We start from the raw sequence: 6,674 nt of genomic DNA on the forward strand, positions 1-6,674 counted from the left end.
TAACTGTTTACTCAAGAATGAAATAGAAATGGTTTTTTTCTTTCAATTTTTGTGTATTTTTCAGATGGCTACAGAATAAGCTTTGTGTTATTTAGATCTAACTACTTAATCCAAGGACCTCTTTGGCATTCCTTTTGGCCTAGGGGCACCGTAAAAATTACTGACACTCAGGGTGCTGTAAACAGAGAAAGCTTGGGAGCCTCTGTGTCAGGCACGTGCTTCTAGCTCTTTGGTGTATACAAACCAGCGTGAACACCTTCTTCGTAACTGAGCTCACACGGATGTGCAGGTTTACACTGGCTATGACTTCCCGTCACTGTACAGCTGAAGAAGCCCAGCTCCAAAGGGCAGAAGTCACACAGCTAACCAGGCCCCTCCTTCCCACATCCTGCTGCTTCCCTCTCAGAGACCCCAAGATGGGGACATCTGTGGTTCTGACCAGTACCACCCCACCCACCACCGTTTGTGGGGCCTTGAGAAGACTACCTCACTCTAGGCTGCTGGCACGGTGCGGTCCCTGATTCTCCGATAACCTCACACCCACTTTGCTGATTCCTAAAGTTTCATCTACCTTTCAGCGTAAGACCCATAAATAGCAGATGACTCTTGGAAAGGAAGCCCACTGAGCTATTGTCTACCACTGGTACCTCCATGTGAATGAGTTTATCAGAGCATTTGCTGAGAGAAGATTTGACAAGAAAAAAAGGGGTCCCTGAGAGAAGCGGGTAAGGTGGATGCCTCAGATGGGGTTCCCTGAAAATACTGATTCAGAGAACTGTGTGCAGAAAAGATGAGAGGGGTGCTTGCAGGAGATATAGCCGACCCCTTACCCACAGGGCATATGTCCCAAGACCCCCGTGGATGCCTGAAACCACGGATAGTCCCAAACCCTATGTATACCATGTTTTTCCCTAGACACACATACCTATGATAAAGTCCGATTCATAAATTAGGCACAGTAAGAGATTAACAGCAATAACCAGTATTAAAATAGAATCATTATAATAATACATTGTAATAAAAGTTATGTGACTGTGGTCTCTCTTTCTCTCTCATAACTGATCTGATAACCAAGATGGGTACCAAGGGCAAATAGCATATACCGTGTGGATACGATTGACAAAGAGAAGATGCATGTTCCTAGTGGGATGTACAAGATTTCATCGCACTACTCAGAATGGCGCGCAACTTAAAACCTATGCATTGTTCATTTCTGGAATTTTCCGTTTAACATTTTCAGCCCATGGTTGATTGCAGGTAACTGAAACCATGGAAAACAAAATTGTAGGTAAGGGGGAACAAGCAATCAAGGAAGGCAGGACCAGGCAAGGAGGGAGCTGGCCTGCAATGTGGTTCTAATTTAGCCCTTGGTCATCCTACAGGGTGCTCTAGAGCTGAGATGGCCCTTCAGAGTCATCTCAGATTGAGGCAAGGGGCCAGGTGTTTGTACCCAGCATTAGCCAGCCAGTCTGTGGGTCACCCATGGAAGGAGGTAGGACCCGAGGCCAGGCAGTTTACAGCGAGAGGTGCAGTGAGAGTCATCAGCAGCTAAGAGTCCCAGCAGATGTACACTGGAGAGAGTTAGTTACCACTGTGCTGAGTGCCCTGAAGGAGAAATCTAAAGGGCAGTGCACAACTTCAAGGAAGACTTCCTGGAAGAGTGATATTCAGACTGAGACTGTTAGCTTGAGGAGGGATTGCACAGGTAAAGAACGAAGGGGAAACAATAATGGACAGCATGTGCAAAGGTCCTGAGGCGGAAAGAGCAGGCTTTAGCTGAGCTTGGAGCATGAGGGACCATCGTAAATTGAGGTTGGCATGCAGCCTGGGTGAACCAGGACAGGGGTGCAGGGGGGGTTGGAGACTTTATCCTCAACAGAAGTCACTGACCAGGGAGGTAAGTAACATGATGAGGTCTCTCACTTCCTGTCTGGGGTCCTTTTCCTCCCCCCAGGCTGCCCTTTGATGATCAGCCTAACTGATTTCACATGGATGTCAGTGTGATTTGCCCTCAGTTCCCGCTGTGCCTCTCTAGAGAGGTCCTGGCTCCAGGTAACCCCGGGGTCTCCACGGCACCCAGCAGCCTCTCTCCTGGGACCTCTCAAGACCCTGGGTATCTCCCACACAGATCTGAGTGTCCTTGGGGAAGAAAGCAGAGCCTGGAAAGAAATGGTTATTCTTGTCCTCCTGCCAACGCCCCTTCCTGCCCAGAGCAGACAGAGCTGCCCCCTCTAAAAGGCCCTAGTGGGGGATAGGGGAGGGAAGTAAATAATCCCTTTGTTGGGCTCCCCCAGAGGAAACCGGGTGGAATGAATTAGCAAAGCTCAAAGGTCCCATCTGGGAAACCACTCAAGATTTCCAGGATCTGACCCGATGGCCATTCTGAGGGCACCTGAGCAATCAGGGAAACACTGGCGGCAAGTCCACTGTCTGACGTCTGTCTGCTTTCATGCAAACTTCTTCCGGAAGCCTGGGGCGAGGTCAGGGGTGGCTGAAGCTTATCTGCTCACATCCCAGGCTACCAGTGTCCACAGAGGTGGCTGGCCACCCCGTGCAAAACAGCAGCATCCGCCATAATCTCATGGGTATTTTTAAAAACACTGCAAACTATTCAATTAAATCTACCAATTGCTTTGACTGCTTTTCTTTCTGATTCATTAGGATGATGTCATTCCATCATTCCTTTAACTAAGGCAACCATTTAAATCAGCTAATGCATGGTGCAGGCCTCATAAAATGATGAGCCAAGACTGGGTGGCCCAACGAATGACATTCCTTTATTTAGCACTTCTTATGTGCCAGGCTTTGTTCTCTGTGCTTAACAGACACTTGCCCATTTGATCCTCACAATAATTCTGGAGGCAAATAGCATTGTTCCCATTGTACAGATGGGAAACTGAGGCATTGAGCAGGTAAGTAACATTCTGGGAACACAGTTGCTAAGTGGCAGACCTGAGGTTTGAATAAGAGTGTGGCACGTGATTTTTTAACTCAGGCCCGGAGGCACCCTGGGACTCTGGGTAACTCCCTCAGGGCAGCAGGGTGGTCACCTCCAGTCCCTTTGATCAAGTCAGAGGATCTGTTTCATTGGTTTCCTCTCCAGAATAAAAATTTTTGGAATAAAAAGTTTAAGGCTTCAAATAAATTTGCAGATCACTGGCAAGAGAGCTTTGTCAGAAGAGGCAGGAGACTTGCCCTGTCCTCTGAAACAGGATTCAAAGGTCTGAATTAGAACCTGGGAATCAGTAAGCACATCAGGTGATTCTCATCTTCAGACAAACTTGGGGGAAAATGAGGGACCTGCCTTTGCGTTCCAGCTCCTCCCCACCTTCAGTGTAGCCAAGGTCAAGCCCTGAGCCTCAGTTCTTCACCTGTAAAATGAGCACAGTTCCCACCCCACCTCCCTCCTAGAGCTACGGTGAGGTGCAATGGAATTAGCACTGAGCTACACAGCAGGTAAGGGACGATGGTGACATCAGTAATAATGTGTTCCTTCCAAGCCACAGCTGTGGGTGGGTCTGCTCCTGGGCCTGTGATGAGGACAAAACAGAAAGGCAGCCGGGGAGAGACCCCTGGGGTTGGGATTCTGGGGGACCCATACACTGGCACAGAGACAACACGGGCTGGCGCAGGACAGGCCCTGGCTAAACGCCAACACCATGGCTCAGATGTTTAAATCCACCTCTTGTCCCCTGAGGTGCGGCTGTCCAGGGAGGGGCAGGGAACCCACTAATAGGGAGGGCAGTGTGTAGCATGGGCTTGGGAGTCAGACAGGCACATCTGAAGCCCTGCCACATACCAACTCTGCGACCTTGGGCAAGCTGTCTGGGCCTCTGCGGTTCAGTTTCCTCATCCGTAAAGTGGAAGGAATCATAGCATGTGCCCCAGGGAGAGAATTGTGAGGATCAGAGACCCTGCCCGGGACCCTGGGTCAGTGTCAGTGAAGCACACTCAGGCTGCAGCTCAGCTGTGTCCGCAGCACTTTAGCCTCAGGCTTGAGCCCCACTCAGCTGTGGAGGTGCACACAATTTCAGTGAGTTTGGGGCCACCCTCCATTTTCCCCCAGGAGGACTTTGAGTTATGGGAGTTTGTGTAATCCCAGGTGCTGGGAGGTTAGTGTGTCCCTGCAGCATTTGCCCTGCAGGGCCCTTTGGGACACGTCTCAGTGGAGCCCTCACATTATAGACATCAATCCACGGAGCTCGTCACCAGGATGACCTTCATTCCTGCCTTTTCCTGCAAGGCACCAGGACCCAGGGGACCTTTCTCAAGTCTGGGCCTCCCCTGGGCATGGAAGCCAGGCAGCTCCAGGACCTACCACCAGCCCTTCCCTCCTGTGTCTCTTGCTGCCTCCAAAAGCTTCCCAGGGAAGCCCCTTCCTCAGTGGCCAAGGCCTGCTCTCACTCCAGACCTGCTCCCACCTTTCCAGTAGGCTCCCACACCCTCTCCCTTCTTCTAAAGCCCAGGGCTTATCAGAGTCCCAAGCCAGGCGGGCTCCTTCTGTCACCATCTGTCTCAACCCTCTTCCTAATCACACAGGCTCAGTGTTCTGAATGCAGAGCACAGAGTGAACTCCCAAGAGAAAATAACATCGCAAACAAGTGCATCCCACTTCATTCTCGGGACTCTGAGGGTTATGCACAAGCAGTGGAATGCAATGCAGCGGGAAAGCGGTGTGAAGGTCAGTAAGGGTCGGAGGGGTGACCAAAGCCCCCAGCGGAGTTTGAGCAGGCTGAAAGGCACGGATGCCCCTGCAAAAACATCGTAGGAGGAGAAACAGGTGAGCCGGGTCCAGATGCAGGAAGACGGGATGAGAGCTGGGGGGACTCAAAGTTGCCCATTGTGACTATGCCTGGGACATCTGGGTGTGGACTGCTGGAAAGGGCTCCCAGATGCTTTGTAAGGGAGATGGGGCTGGACGGGCAGGCGGTGGGAAGTTGGTCCAGGCGCACAGCCCTCCTTACACACACACACTCAAAGGGCTCAGGCCTCGGGGGCTGGCTGGAGCCATGACGGGTCAGCCTTGGACTTCTACACAGCACCCCAAAAGAAGAAATAAAATAAGCTTACATTCTGTCCCTGCACATAGCAGCAGCTTTAATGGCTAAGTAAGGTGAGGGTGGGAGGAAGGGAGTAAAAGGACAGAAAAGTGGGATTCAGGGTCTTAGCCTCTGTATCCAGGACCCCTCCCCACCAGTGTTCCAAAATGTTTCACAGGTCACGCTCCCATTATGCCCTAGAAATTGCCCTGCAACCTCGTGTGGGTCTCCCTAAGACAGCATGATGTCCTGGCACCCCACATGGATTAGGAAAGTGACGGACGCTGTGGGTGAGAGCAGGACCAAAGGCCATTAGCCATCCATCTCCAAGGAGGACTTTCTGACACAGCTTGTCCTGAAGAAGGGACGCTCTGGCTTGACTGAGTTTCTTGTCCACTCTCCCCTTTGCCCGTGAGGATGCTGCTGGGGAAATCTCAGGGGCTGTGGAGCTCTGAGTTCTAGTCCCAGCTCAGCCACCAGCTCAGTGTCCCTTCCCTTCTCTGAGTGTCCATGTGAAAAATGACACCGCCAGGATGGAGCTCTGAGGCCCTGCCAGGGCTGAGATTCTAAATCACCACCTGCTCCGGACAGATGTCATCACTGCAGGCAGACAGGGAGCCCGCTTTGATCTTTCCAGGGGGCAGGATGGGCTCCCAGAGCCAGGCCAAGGGTGTGGCTGGTTGAGGCAGGAGGACAGGCATGAGGAGACCATTCAAATGGGAGCTTTCCAAATGCTCTGCACCCCAGATGCTCATACCAGATCCTGGGCAAGGGTCTGACAGGATGGAGGGTGGATAAGTGTTCAGAAGCCCCAGGACAAGCTTCAGCCAGGGGCTCAGACGTGGATCAGCTCTGCCTCTGGGTCTGGATGAGCCTCTGGGCTGGACGTGGTGGAGCTGGACATGGTGTAAGAGCAGACCAAGGGCCAGAGTGGGCACATGCTTGTGGATATCCTGGGTACCTAAAAGTGCTGGGAGTTCAGAGAGGTCACACATACACACACACATGCACACACACACACATGCACACACACACACACACACACACACACACACACCTCTGTGTGTGTATCTTCAGGTTTCACAGTCAACAGAAACCTTTCCAGGGAAGAAGGCAGAGCCAATGTTGAGACGGGCTCCAACTCAAGGTGAAGGTTCAGCAGGACCACTGGGACTACATGGCTGGCTGTTAAATTATTAAAATACTTCAATCCCAGGGTAAACAGCTTCATTCCAAAGCTCCTGGAGCACCCCTACTCCCACTCACCCTAATGCTCCAGTCCTGGGACCCCAAGACTTCCCCAAAGGCCTGCAACCAAAGTGTGAGCACCAGGCTTAGCCAGAATGGATGCCAGGACCACTCTAGTACCACGTGCCACATCTCCTTTTACTGATGGAGGCCCATGTGTCACATATGTGGATTAGCCTCCCTGCTCCCCTCCCATCTCAGCTGTCCTTTTCTTGGCTTTCGTCACATCCCTTTTCACTGCAGAAGGAATTCTGGGCCCAGAAGAGAATCTGAGTGACCCAGATTCAATGCACATTCCCACCTTGAGCTTTGGGGTCCCAATGCCAAGCCAGATACTTGGGACCTGCTCCAGAAGCTGCAGCTGGGCCGAGGGGGGCAGACAGAGCT

The sequence above is a fragment of the Miniopterus natalensis genome, chromosome 14, assembly GCF_054644295.1.
Source record: "Miniopterus natalensis isolate mMinNat1 chromosome 14, mMinNat1.hap1, whole genome shotgun sequence".
NCBI lineage: Eukaryota > Metazoa > Chordata > Mammalia > Chiroptera > Miniopteridae > Miniopterus > Miniopterus natalensis.